A 14195-nucleotide genomic window follows, 5' to 3' on the forward strand; every position below is an offset into this window, starting at 1 on the left:
GTGTGTGTGTGTGTGTGAGAGAGAGATCAGTGGATTTGCGGTCAAACTGTTTGGGGGGGTGTACTGGGGCTGGAGGGTGTAGGCTATGTGGGGCAGGGGAGGGGCTGTGCATTGGGGCTGGGAGTGGGCGGGTGTAGTCTGTGTGGGGTGGGCGGGTGTAGGCTGTACTGGTTGGGGAGGGGACATGTCTGTACAGGGGATGTGTGTGTGGGGGGGTGTATCGGGGATGGAGGGTGCGGGGCCTGTACGGGGCAGGGGGGACGTGTATTGGGATCAGGGTCCCCTGTGCAGGGTGGAGGACGGGTGGGTAGAGTGGATGTGGGGGGCGGGTGTATTGGGGATGGAGGGTGCGGGGCCTGTACGGGGCAGGGGGGACGTGTATTGGGATCAGGGTCCCCTGTGCAGGGTGGAGGACGGGTGGGTAGAGTGGATGTGGGGGGCGGGTGTATTGGGGATGGAGGGTGCGGGGCCTGTACGGGGCAGGGGGGACGTGTATTGGGATCAGGGTCCCCTGTGCAGGGTGGAGGACGGGTGGGTAGAGTGGATGTGGGGGGCGGGTGTATTGGGGATGGAGGGTGCGGGGCCTGTACGGGGCAGGGGGGACGTGTATTGGGATCAGGGTCCCCTGTGCAGGGTGGAGGACGGGTGGGTAGAGTGGATGTGGGGGGCGGGTGTATTGGGGATGGAGGGTGCGGGGCCTGTACGGGGCAGGGGGGACGTGTATTGGGATCAGGGTCCCCTGTGCAGGGTGGAGGACGGGTGGGTAGAGTGGATGTGGGGGGCGGGTGTATTGGGGATGGAGGGTGCGGGGCCTGTACGGGGCAGGGGGGATGTGTATTGGGATCAGGGTCCTCAGTGCGGGGGGGTGTGTGTGTGGATGTTTGGGGCATGGCACGTATGTGGGGTTCAGAGGGAGTGCGGGAGGCATGGATTTGCTGCGGGGGGGTGGGCGGGGGGCAGTTGCTCCCCACACAAAACCCTCCTGCAGGAACACAACCCCGCATGAGCTTCTGCCCTTTCAAAATGGGTTTGGGGGGGACAGGGGTGTTCCCCCTCTGGGCATTGGGGGATGAGGGGAGATGGGCTCCCCCAGGTTGTGAGCAGGCTCGGGGGGCGGCTCTGTCCTGCGGTCCATGGGACACCCCTGGCAGCATACAGAGAGAGCGTGGGTCAGATTCTTTGTCGATTCACCGAGTGCTCGCCAGGGCTGGTGCTGTCTCTTATTTTCGGGGGGCGCCGGGGGGAGGGGTGTCTGCACAGTTCCTGGTGCAATGGGTGCCCCCGAGCTCTGTTGGGGAGATGGTCCAGCATGATGTGGGGGGGCCTGATCTCAGTCTGGGTCTCTGTGCAGTGCTCAGTGTGACGGGGGTCCTGATCTTGGGTGGGGGTGCACATCTGGGCAGCAGCTGGGGACCCTGATCTCGGGGCGCTGTGCACTGACTGTGGTTTGGGATCCTGTAGGAAAAGTAGGATGTGAGATTAGATCCTAGTGCAGACCCCCAGGGCTGGTCGGAGCTGGGGGGGGGGGTAGGGCAGAGTTAAGTCCCTTTTATTAACCCTTGATTTCCCCCACCTTTTGTGGGGCTTGACTTTGCCGCCTTAACGCTCTTCTGATGTCGTTCTTTGTTTCATTTCCTAGGTTGTTAACAATAAACTGGGGTGGGGGTAGCGGGGCGGGGGAACAGAAAGAAATTTCCTTCTGTGGATCCCACATGGGTCATCAGCCGGGCTGGCCAATGTTGACCTCCACTCCTGGGTTTGGTTGCAGATTCTGGAGAGGCTGCCCTGGTCTCCTGCCCCCCTGCTCCTCTCCCCTCTGCCAGCCAGCCGGGGCTGAGAGAGAGCCCCCGGGGGAGGGCGTCTGGGCTCTGAGGTCTATGGCCTGATGCCACATGCCGGGGCAGCCGGGAGGAGTGGCAGCTATAGGGAAGGACCGGCTGGGCCTGCAGCCAGCCAGCTCCGTGGGGCAGGAGCAGAGGTGAAAGTAAGGTCTGATCCAGTCTAGCGGACCAGTAAGGGCTGGTACACAGCCGACCATACCAGCAGCTTCCCTGGGGCAGCTTCCCTGAGGTCCAGCCATTTAAAAGGGCCCGGGGCTCCCGGCAGTGGCCGGAGCCCCGGGCCCTTTAAATTGCCGCCGGGCCGCACTGAAGGGCAGGCTGGGGGAGTCTGGCCCCACCCCTTCCACTTGAGCCACGCCCCCGCTCCCACCTTGCCACCCCATGTAGCGGTAAGTCTCTTAAGTTACTTTCACCCCTGGGTGGGCGCATGCTTCATGGAACTGGTATGGACGGCTGTGGGGCTGGAGCATGCTCAGTGCAGCTTTCAGGGAGTGCTGTGGGGCTGGAGCAGGCTCAGGGAGGTTGTTGAGCTCTGTGGGGCTGGAGCAGGCTCAGGGTAGACACAGTTTTTGGACAACTTAGCAGCCAGACACTGCCTTGAGAGGGGGCGCGCCCGAGCCAGAGACACCTAATAAACATTCTCTGAACTTAGGCCAATGACCCCCCTGCCCAAAGAAAACACCACACACCCCCCCGCATAAAGAACACAAACACACAAAGAAACAAAACCCCCGCAAGTGTAAAACGAACGCAGGCAGACGGCCAGCCGCAGCATGGGGGCCCATCCGGTGTACTGCGCTGAACGCAGCAGGCCCCGGTTACCCGCCGTGCGGGCAGGGGGCGGGCATGGGCATTCGGTGCCAGAAGCTCATGACCTCAGAGGCCGAGGACGGGCTCTGGAGACCAGAGTGGCTGAAGTGAAGGAGCGAAGGGAAACGGAGAGGGACCTAGATTTTCACCCACCCCCAGTCTGACCACCTCTGTGCTGTGGAGGAGGATGAAAGCCTCGGGGAAGGAGACCATCTAGCTGGAGCAGAGGGAAACAATCCAGTAGCTGGGACCCTCCCTCCCGATGATCATGGGATAGGGTGACCAGCTGTCCCGTTTTTAAAGGGACAGTCTTGCTTTTTGGGACTTTTTCTTAGACAGGGGCCTATTGTCCCCCACCCCCTGTGCAGGTTTTTCACAGTTGCTATCTGGTCACCATATCGTGGTGTCTTCTCGCACTGAGGATACCCCTCTGGGGGAGGGGACCCCAGTTATTAGGAAGAGACAGGTAGTACTCATGGGAGATTCGAGCATTAGCAATATAGATAATTGGGGTTGTGATGACAGGGAGAACCGCATGGTGAATTGGCTGCGGGTGCAAAGGTCGCGGACCTCTCGAGACATCTGGACAGACTTACGTGCGGTGCTGGGGAGGAGCTGGTGGTCGTGGTACATGTAGGTACCAGTGACACAGGCAAGGGTAGGAGAGAGAGGTCCTGGAGGCCAAATGTAGGCTGCTAGGTAAGAGATTGAAGTCCAGGACCTCCATGGTCACATTCTCTGAAATACTCCCAGTTCTATGTGCAGGGCCAGTTAGACAGAACTGCAGGGTCTCAATGCGTAGATGAGACGATGGTGTAGGGAGGAGGGGTTTAGGTATATCAGGAACTAGGGGACCTTTTGGGAAAGGAGGTATCTGTTCGGGAAGGATGGGCTCCACCTAAACCAAAACGGAGCCAGATTCCTGGCATGTCAAATTAAAAGCTACCTGGAGGGGGGTTCCAAAGAGGATGGAGCTCGGCTGTTCTCAGTGGTGGCAGATGACAGAACAAGGAGCCATGGTCTCAAGTTGTGGTGGGGGAGGTCTAGGTTGGATATTAGGAAACACTGTTTCACGAGGAGGGTGGTGAAGCACTGGAACGGGTTCCCTAGGGAGGTGGGGGAATCTCCTTCCTTAGAGGTTTTTAAGGCCCAGCTTGATAAAGCCCTGGCTGGGATGATTTAGTTGGGGCTGGTCCTGCTTTGAGCAGGGGGTTGGACTAGATACCTTCTGGGGTCCCTTCCAACCCTGTGATTCTAGACGAGTTTTAAAACTAAGGGCCAGCGGGTGTGGAGGTGCCTGTGGTTTGGACAGACACATCCTTAGGGGAGGATCTATTTGCTAGGATAGAAAGATTCCCTTTTAAGAGGAGAGGACAGAAGTCAATAAAATACAGGTAGGAACTGAAGAGAAACAAACGTGAGGGTCCCCTTTGATTACCCCACAGGAAGGCAGGCAACTAAATATCGACCAATCTTATAAATGCAAGGAGTCTAAGTACTAAGATGGGTGAACTTGAGTGCCTGGCATTGTGAGGCTGTTGATATACCAGGCATTATCATCAATTGATGGACTGATGGTAATCAATGTGACCTGGGAAGATGGACTAAAAATATATCAGAATGACAGAGTAGGTGGTGCTGGGATGGGAGAGCAGTGCTATATGGGAAAGAAAACATTGAATCATATAGTAAAAATCTTAAATTAATCAAAGGGTCCCATCAATCCTATATTGATAGCAATTCTGTGCTTGAATTACAAGCGTACAGCCGCAGGAAGATATGACTGACCACCTGAGCTGGACGGTGATAGTGACTCAGGGGGATTAGAGAGGCTACAAACACAGAAAACCCAATAATAACGGGGGATTTCAGCTAGGGCACCACCTGGGCACATGCTACCTCAGGACGGGATGCAGAGATAACATTTCTAGACACCCTAAACGACTGCTTCTTGGAGCAGCTAGTCCTGGGACCCCTGAGTGGTGCACAGGGTCTAGTCCAAGATAGGGTGACCAGATGTCCTGATTTTATAGGGACAGTCCTGATAATGGGGGCTTTTTCTTATATTGGCGCCTATTACCCCCCCACCCCTGTCCCGATTTTTCACACTTTTTATCTGGTCACCCTAGTCCAAGAGGTGAATGCAGCTAACCCGCTCGGTCACAGTGACCAAATGTAATTAAATTTCACTTCCTTGTAGGGGGAAAATACCAAAAAAAAAAAAAAGGAAAAGTCATCACAGTAATATTTAACTTCAAAAAGGGGAATTACATGAAAATGAGGGGGCTAATTGAATGGACATGAAAAGGAACAGTCACCAGGGTGAAATGCTTGCAAGCTGCATGGAAACGTAAAAAAAAAACCCACCTTAAAAGAGGCTTAAACTGTATATATCTCTCAGCTTTAAAAACACACACACACACACACACACACGACCAAAAAATGCCACCATGGCTAAACATCAAAGTAAGAGAGGCGATTAGAGACAAAGAGACATCTTTTAAAAATTGGAAGTCAAATCCTCCTGAGGAAAAGAGAAAGGAACATAAACCCTGTGTCAAGTCAAGTGTAAAAGTATAATTAGGCAGGTCAAAAAAGAATTTGAAGAGCAACTAGCAAAAGACACAAAAAACTAAAAAAACCTAAAATAAATAAAAATGTTTTCTGTAAGTACATGAGAAGCAGGAAGCTTGGACAACCGAGGTGCTAAAGGAGTACTCAAGGAAAACCAGACTGTTGTGGAAGAGCTAAATGAATTCTTTCCACTGGTTTTTGCTGCAGAGGGGGTGAGGGAGGTTCCCACACCTGAGCCGTTCATTTTAGGTGACAAATCTGAGGAACTGTCCCAGATTGAGGGTGGTTTTGGAACAATTCAATACATGAGACAGTAATAGGTCCGGATGGGATTCACCCATGAGTTCGTAAGGAAGTAAAGAACAAAATTACCAGACACACAGGTGAACATGATATGGTGGGGAAGAGTCAACACAACTTTTGTAAGAGGAAATCACGCCTCACCAATCTATTAGAATTCTTTGAGGGGGTCAACCCATGTGGACAAGGGGGATCCAGTGGATATGGTGTACTTAGACTTTCAGAAAGCCTTTGACAAGGTCCCTCACCAAAGGCTCTTAAGCAAAGTAGTCAGTCATGGGGGTAAGAGGGAAGGTCCTCTCATGGATCAGTAACTGGTTAAAAGATGGTAGAAATAAAGAGTCTGTTTTCACAGTGGAGGGAAATAAATAGCGGGGGGCCCCCCAAGGATCTGTGACGGGACCAGTGCTGCTGAACATACTCATAAATGAACAGGAAAGACGGGTGGCAAAGTTGGCAGATGATACAAAATTACTCATGATCGTTACGTTCAAAGCAGACTGCGAAGAGCTACAAAGGGATCTCACAAAGCTGGGTGACTGGGCAAGAGAATAGCAGATGAAATTCAATATTGATAAATGCAAAGTAATGCACTTCGGCAAACAGAATCCCAACCCCACATCCCAAACGAGGGGGTCTAAATTAGCCGGTACCACTCAGAAAGAGATCTTGGAGTCATTGTGGAGAGTTCTCTGAAAACATCTGCTCAGTGTGTCGCGGCAGGCAAAAAAGCGAACAATGTTGGGAACCATTAAGAAAAGGATAGGTAATAAGACAGAAAAGCTCACAATGCCTCGGTGTACATCCATGGTATGCCCACACTGAATGCAGCGTGCGGTTCTGGTTGCCCCATCTCGAAAAAGGATATATTAGAATCGGAGACTGTGCAGAGAAGGGCAACAAAACTGATGAGGGGCACGGAACAACTTCCGTGTGAGGAGAGATTAATGAGACTGGCACGGCTCAGTTTAGAAAAGAGACGACTAAGGGTAGGGGATAAGACAGAGATCTGTAAAATCACGACTGGCATGGAGAGCGGGACCAGGGAAGTGTTATTTAGGCCTTCACAAGAACCAGGGCGTCATCCCATGAAATGAACAGTCAGCTGGTTTAAAACAGTATTTCTTCCCACAACGCACAGCCAACCTGTGGAACTTGCTGCCAGCAGACATGAAGGCCAAAAGTATAACCGGGTTCAAAAAAGAATTAGATAAATTCATGGCTATTAGCCAGGATGGCCAGGGAGGCAACCCCGTACTCTGGGTGTCCCCAAACCACTGACTGCTAGGAGCTGGGCACGGGCGACGGGGTGGGTCACTCGATAAATTGCCCTGTTCTGTTCAGTCCCTCTGGGGCACCTGGCACTGGTCACTGTCAGAAGACCGGATCCTGGGCTAGATGGGCCAGGGGTCAGATCCATTATGGCCGTCCTTATGTGTGAACAACGATTTTCAGAGCCTAATAACTTGGCTGAGTTGGATGGATTTTCCCAGGAACACCACGTTTTGGAGCATTTAACTGGGGTGGGGGAAGCAGTTGCCCTGGGGCCAGGGAAGTGCCTTTTGCAGTTGCTGTGAGAACCTGGCCCGATCTGGTGTGGCGAGGAACCAAGGGATGAGGAGAAGGGGGTAGAAGTCTGGGGGAGGGCTTTGGAATAAGGGGAGCGGAGAGGGGTAGAAGTGGGAAGGAAACAGGGGCAGGATCTTGGCCGCTGGGCTAGGTGGGGGGAACACGGGCAGAAGGGTTTGTAACCACTAGAGCACGCTCCCCTCCAGACCTGGGAATCGATCCCCCCCAGTCCTGAGTCCCCACATTCCCAAGTGGCTGTGACTGCCCCTGGCCACGTGTGTGTCTCCGTCACCCTCTGGTGACTAGGTCCACGGAGAGGATAACAGCCTTCTAGTGCTACCAGTCACTTGGTCAGCTCAAGTGCAGGGGCACGTGGGGCGGCTCTGAAGGTCCGAGCCCTGCTGGTGGCCTCACGTGGGGATGGTCCGTGGGGCGACACATGAGGAAATTTCTGGTTTACAAATAGGGCACCCAAAATCAGCAGGTGCTTTGGGAGATTTGGTGTTTCTCTGCTCCCCATCTGCAAAATGGGGTGAATGCCACCCCTCACCCTACACCGTGCGGAGATGGTGCATTTATTTGTGCTCATGGAGCGCTCTGAGCCAGGTGTGGTGAAGGCTGTTGAAAAACCTACGAGCCCGTGAATAATTCTCTCCTCAGAACGGGATTTGAACGGTGTGCGGTAACTAAGGCCTTGAGAAAGGCGGCTGCAAAGATCTGTTGAATAGCTGCTCATTCCGTGAGGCATCTCCATCCCGTGCCCTGAATCGGGCAGGGGTCTTGTGGAAAATATGGCACGTGGCCGTGGCATTACTGACTGCATGATCATGCAGATGCACGCCGGGGGGCAGAGTTAAGGGTACTCACCTTCATGCTGGCAGCCCCTAACTTTGCAGCGCTTGATTTTGCAACCTTAACTTTTTTTTTAATGTAGCTCTTTGCTTGCCAATATCAGCATAAAGGGCTTATAGCACTGAAGTTTGGAGTTCTCAGCCTTACTGTTATTATTTAACTATTTGTATGACCACAGCACAGGGGGTTCTCAGCCTTTCCAGACCACCGTACCCCTTTCAGGAGGCTGATTTGTCTTGCGTAGCCCAAGTTTCACCTCACTTAAAAACAACTTGCTTACAAAATCTGACATGAAAACACAAACGTGTCACAGCCCACTGTTACTGACAAACAGCCGACTTTCTCCTTCTTACCAGATCATTATCAAATACATTGATTGGACTGTGAATATTGTACTCACATTTCAGTGCGAGACTCGAACCTGTTTTTCACTTGTGAGCCTTGTCTGAAGCCCGAACTCAGGCAATGGGGGCTGAAGTGTGTAGCTTAGCTTCTTGGGGCCTCTCGTGGCGTGGGACCCTGGGCAATTGCCCGGCTGGCCACCCCCTAATGTCATTCCTGCACTTGCAACCCCCTGCAACCTATTCCTCGACACCCCCCCACAGGGGCTGCAACCCACAGGTTGAGAAACACTATCTAGATGAATTGAGTACCCAGTGGAAGACCTCTAAGTACTTCGGGGGTACGCGTACCCCTGGTTGACAACCACTGGCATAGTGCCTATAGGATCTATGGTAGGTGTTGTACAATGCAGAACAAAAAGGCAGTCCGTGCCCCGAGCAGCTTGCAATCTGCAAATTGTCCCGCTGTGACGGTCCTGGTCTAGTTACAGTAGTGTGACCCCCTTGCCTCCCCAGTGTGGACGCAGTCAGGAAAAACCTGACTTGAAGTTTAGACACAACAAATCCTGCATCTTGCCGGGGGGGGGTTAGACAAGATGACCCTTACGATCCCTTCTAAATCGGTACAGTTCTCTGATTCTGGAGCTATGCACCTTCATACTGACCTATCAGCCTCCACACAAGGGCTGGCGCTGGTGGAAAATCTCAGCCTGACTCCAAATAGTTAAACCAAGACAAAGGTAGAGCCCAGCCCAGTGTGGGGTGTCAAACTGGGGGGGAGGGGAAGGGAAGCTGGTGGTTCCACTCCCCCCGGCCCTGCCTTTTCCCCCAAAGCCCCTCCTATTTTCCCAAGGCCCCGCCCCATCCACTCCTCTTCCCCCCCTCCCCTGCCCGCAGTAACTGGACTTTGGGTGTTCGGTCAGTAGATCTGACCCGACACTGTCAGGTTCCCTTTTTGACTGGACTTTCCAGTCGAAAACCGGGCACCTGGCCACCCTACGTCAGCCACCGGTGAATTGGGCTCACTCTGGTTTAGCCTGGCCACCGGACTCGAAGAATCCCTTGCGTGTGTGTGTGGACGGGAGTTGGGTTAGGAACAGTACATGTAGAGAACCCAGCTTAGCTCTCTGCACCAGTGGGGTGGGGGTGGGGACCTGGGCAGACCCCTGCTGCAGCACCCGTTTCACTCACGGCGTGGTGACCTCAAGCCGCTTTGTTTCCACTGGCCCCGGTTTGCGTGTGGACTCGCAAACTGGTGTGAACCCAGTTCGTGGTGGTGGGGTAGCTCGCGTCGGTGATGGTGCCCCTGAAAACCACACGTTGGGTTAAAAAAGCCGAGATTTATATATATATAAAAAAGAAATTCGGTGCAATTTTTAAAAGGAGGGGGTGATTCACCGCTGGACCGAACTCCCCCAGGGATTGATGGACCCCTCCGTTTCGGAGGAATTTTATGGCCTGCGATGTAAAGGCAGTTAGATAATCGAATGGTTCCTTCTGGCCTCTAAGCTCTGGGGCTCTCTAAGGATATGGAGCCAGGGGCTGGAAGAGCACCGGATATCGCGCGAGGGTTGTCAGAGGAGCCGCGTTGCGCCAGCTAACCCCTAGACATTGAGCGGCGTGTCGTCCCTGTCCAGGTTTTCACCTCTGAACCCATCTGAGGGAAGCAGTGGCGGGTGCTGCCGGTGGATCGGCGTTGCGTTCACACACGTGGTGTCGCTCTCCCCTGAGCTTGAAACCGCGAGGATGCCGCCTCGAGCTGCGTGGAAAAGCGGGCCGAAAAAGCCCCCGGCGAAAGTGCGGCTGCTTCGAGATCCCTTAAACCCAGCTTGGCAGAAATCGGCTTAAATCGATACGGCTAAGCCGGGTTTCAATTGGATTAAGCGGCGTCCGCCCAGGGTTGGCAGTGGCTGAACCAAATGGGTTTAAAGTCGCAGCTTTGGTAGTGAGCTTGTTAGGGATGCTCCGGTCCTTGGCGTCTCCAGCTCCAGCCTTGGGGCCTCTCGGGAAGTCGGGGGGCTCGGCACAGGGGTAACTGGGTGGGACTCTCCAGCCTGTGTGACGCAGCAGGGGTCAGACTAGATGGAGCTAATGGTCCCTCCTGATTTGGCGGCTACCAGGGGCTGAAAAGGGCTGAAAATGGAGTGGGTCGGGGGTGGGGAGGAGGATCTAATGGGAGTTGAACCAGACATGGTGAGATGATGATCTGATAAGGGTGACAGGGGCTGATGGCTATCCCAGAGGCTGCTGGGAAAAACCCAATTTGTCCCATTCCCACCCCCCTCCAAATTGTAATCAAAGAAAATTCATTTTTCCTTCCAGAAATCTTTCAGGTTTTTTCTTTGTTGTAAAAGAAGAAAGGAAAAAGTTTAGACTCAGAAGGAGGAGAATTTTTTTGGAGGGGGGGGTCCTAAAAAAAGTCCCCTTTGAATCAAAACTGTAAAAAGAGAACAAGAGGAAACATGTTAATGTTGTTTGCCCCCATTGTTTTTGCCGCTGGAGAAGAGGGCAAATGATGTACAAAGTTTTTCCTTTCGGTTTGAAGCTCCCCCTTTTAAAAAAGTTTGGATTTTTTTCCGAGGGGGATGGGGGTTTTCCCTGATCTCCCCCCCTCCCCCCGCTCTTTGGCAAAGAGGAAGAACCCCCCCCCCCTTGGTGTCGGATGCGAATCCCGGGTGCGACAAGGAAAATTCTCCCCCTTCCGTTCTGTATTCTTGGAGAACCTGGGTCTGGTGAGCAGGGAGGACACGGGGTCAAGACCCTGTCGACAGGAAGCGCAGCGAGCGAATCGCCGGCCCGCCGCTAGCTTGCCGCGCTCGAACCGCTGCATGGCTCCTGCTCTGGCACCCGGTAGCGCACGTCGCTGGACTGCTGTGCGAAAGAGTCGCTGAATCCCTCCTGCGCCCTGCTCACCTCAGTGGCTGCTGGGGGGGGCTGTCGCAGGCGAAGTTTTGCGGGTGCTCGATTTAGGGTTAAATCGCGGGGCGTTTTGCTGGGTGGTCTGATATCGGCGCAGGTCGCCGGGCGGCTGGAGCAGGCGAGTGGGGGCCGGGTGGTTATAGCGGGTTAAATGTCCGGCGCTCGGGGGGGGGGGGGGGAGAGAAACAGACAGGAAGGCAAAGCACCCCCCTGGAAAGGCTTTGGGGGCGGGTGGGTGAAAAGGCGAGCTCTGGGACCCTGCCTTCCGGCCTCGCTGGCCTCAGCGAGGCCGTGAACCCGACGGATGCCCCGTTAAAAGGGCCTCTGTGTGTGTCCAGAGGTCGGGGAGAGGTTGGGGGCGGGGAGAGGGGAAGAGACAGACACACGGAGTAGGGTTGAAGGAGCTGGACGGGCTTGGCCCCCCTCCGCCCCCCGTGGGGTGGGGAGGTTCTGGGTAGCCCAGGCTCCGGCTGGAGCAGGCTATCCCGGGACACTGGATTCCCCACTGGGCACGGAGGGGAGAACCGCGGGGGCCAGTCCCAGGCGGACCCGCTGGGTCAGCCGCGTTGGTACCTGGGGGGTGGAGCCTTGGGCACGGTCTCCGCGCAGTGGGGAGGCAGGGGGTCATAAGCGGTGAAGATGCAGGGTCTGAAACCTGCAAGGGGATGGAGGGACACTCCGCCCTGGAACTGTGTCGGGGGCAGGGTCTCTCTTCATCCAGTATCAGCCCACCGCCCTGCTGCCTCAGTTTCCTCCCAGGAAGAGGGGTAACTTTTTTTTTTTTTTAAACTCTCCTTCCTCTGAAACCTCCGGGCTGCCCACGGCTGGAGATGGGACGCTGGGCGGGATGATCCAGAGCTCTGAGGTGGCACCGAGCGTTCTCCCTCTCGGGTGGGTCTTGCTGGCATGCTCAGGGTCTAACTGACCCCCACCCCCCCTCGCCCTCCCCAGGTTGGATTGGGAGTGACCTTGAGGGCTTTTCGCCCTCCCCTGTGGGTGCGGGTCACTTGCCACGATTATCTGGGTCTCCCTGCCTTGGACACTGGTTCACCTTGGTCCCTCCCGTTGTCTGTCTATGGCGCATCATAGCTCGGTCTCCCGTGGCCGGGGGCACCTGGGTCTCATTTCAGTCGCTGGGTTTAGCGTGCGGGTGCTGGGGGCCTGTGAGGTGGGACAGGAGGTCAGAGGGGACGATCTAGTGGGTCCCTTCTGGCCTGGGGGGAAGGGGTGGAGTGGGGGTGGGGAGGGCTCTGCCAGGCTCCCCGCTAACTCCCCAGGCCGCCCTGGACCCTGTGTCCCCCTGAAGGGCAGGGCCCCACAAAACGCGGGGCCCGGGGCTCTTGCCCCGGTGCATCCGATGGACCTGTTCTGGGCACCACCAAAAATTATCCAAACCTGGCGCCCATGCATCCACGTGTCTGCACAGCTCTTATGGTAAGGTTTTTGCTCTACATGATCAGGGGTCTGGAACGGCTGCCGTATGAGGGGAGATTTAATAAGACCGGGAAAAGAGATGACTAAGGGGAGATATGACAGAGGTCTATAGAATCATGAGTGGTGTGGAGAAAGTAAATCAGGGAGTGCCATTTGCTCCTTCTCATAACAAGATCTACGGGTCAACGAATGAAATTAACAGGCAGCAGGTTTAAAACAAACACACGGAAGTATTGTTTCACACAATGCACAATGAACCTGTGGAACTCCTTGCCAGAGGATGTTGTGAAGGCCAAGACTATGACAGGGGTTCAGAAAAGAACTAGGTAAATTCATGGAGGACAGGTCCATCAATGGCTATTAGCCAGGATGAGCAGGGACAGTGTCCCTAGCCTCTGTTCGCCAGAAGCTGGGAACGGGCGACAGGGGATGGATCACTTGATGATCCCTGTTCTGTTCATTCCCTCTGGGACACCCGGCATTGGCCACTGTCAGAGGACAGGATCCTGGGCTAGATGGACCTTTGATCCGACCCAGTTTGGCCGTTCTTATTTTCTTAGGTACACTTTGTGGATGGTTGTCACTGTAGGTTTGCTGCGATACACTGAGTGTGGGGATGGTTGTTTACGGTGGGTGGTTGCTTTGAGACCCCTTGTTAACGTCAGGTGGTTGTTACACACCGTGTGTGTGTGAACAGTTATTAGTGTCAGTTTTCTACTCTACAGTGTGTGTGGAGAGGGTTGTTAGGGTGGGGATGTTGATCTGCCCTGTGCATGTCGACCATGCTCTGTATGTGTAGGGTTGTTGCAGTACACCGGGGAGAGGGTTGTTCCTGTCGGATTGCTGCCATGCATGGTGTGCAATTGGTTGTTAATTAAAATTGCGACTGTACACTGAGTGTGAATGGTTGTCTATATAGGGCTTGCTGCAATGCACTGTGGGGACCGTTGTTCTTGGAAGAGTGTTGCAAGAAACGGTGTCAACTAGTAGCTGTGATATAGGGTTGTAGCTATATGCGGTGTGTGAAGAGGGTTGTTAATGAACAATGGTTGGTATACACACTGTGTGAGGAAGGTTGTTACTGCAAGACTGTTGCTAGATCATGTGTGTTGGGGGGGTGGTTGTTATTGTGTGGCTGTTGCACCATTGACATCTGTAGTGTACTGGTTGATGGTGGGGTTGTTGCGACACATTGTGTGTGGAGACAGCTGTTAAGGCAGGGTTGCTACCACGTGGCATGTGAGGTTGGTTGTTAAGGTAGGGTGTATGTGTGTATGGTTGTTGATGGTGGGTTGTTGGTTGCATCCCGTGTGTGCACATGTGTGTTACTGTAGAGCTGTTGCTAAACACTGTGTGGGGGGCTGGTTGGTAGTGGAGGGTGGCGTCTCTCTAGTCCCTGTGGGGAGGGTTGCTATGGGAAGGATGTTGCTATCCCCTGGGTGTGAGGATAGCTATTAATGGCGGGTTGCTGCTCCACACTGTGGGGGTGGGGGTGGTGAAGGTGTGGTTGCTGCTATGCAATACACGTGGGAATGGCTGATATTGTAGGAATGTT

The 14195-nt window shown here is 54.3% G+C and overlaps 2 protein-coding genes across 5 annotated transcripts in view; one reads left to right on the plus strand and one right to left on the minus strand.

Annotated features, from left to right (window-relative positions):
* The window catches only part of NOSIP (nitric oxide synthase interacting protein), a 357930-nt gene that overhangs the window by 116897 nt on the left and 226838 nt on the right, over positions 1 to 14195 (minus strand). The gene's annotated exons all lie outside the window — the stretch shown is intronic.
* LRRC4B (leucine rich repeat containing 4B) overlaps positions 1 to 14195 on the plus strand; it is a 37578-nt gene that overhangs the window by 18613 nt on the left and 4770 nt on the right. Inside the window, exon 1 of one of the 4 annotated variants that reach the window (XM_073321823.1) lies at positions 11071 to 11324. The exons of 2 other annotated variants lie outside the window; for them this stretch is intronic. The gene's annotated coding sequence lies outside the window, so the exon portion shown is untranslated. Of the gene's footprint in view, positions 1 to 11070; positions 11325 to 12081; positions 12098 to 14195 lie in introns of those variants that run through there. One more of the 4 variants, XM_073321824.1, reaches the window with a different exon arrangement.

Source organism: Lepidochelys kempii, chromosome 23 (genome assembly GCF_965140265.1).
Source record: "Lepidochelys kempii isolate rLepKem1 chromosome 23, rLepKem1.hap2, whole genome shotgun sequence".
NCBI classification, from domain to species: domain Eukaryota; kingdom Metazoa; phylum Chordata; order Testudines; family Cheloniidae; genus Lepidochelys; species Lepidochelys kempii.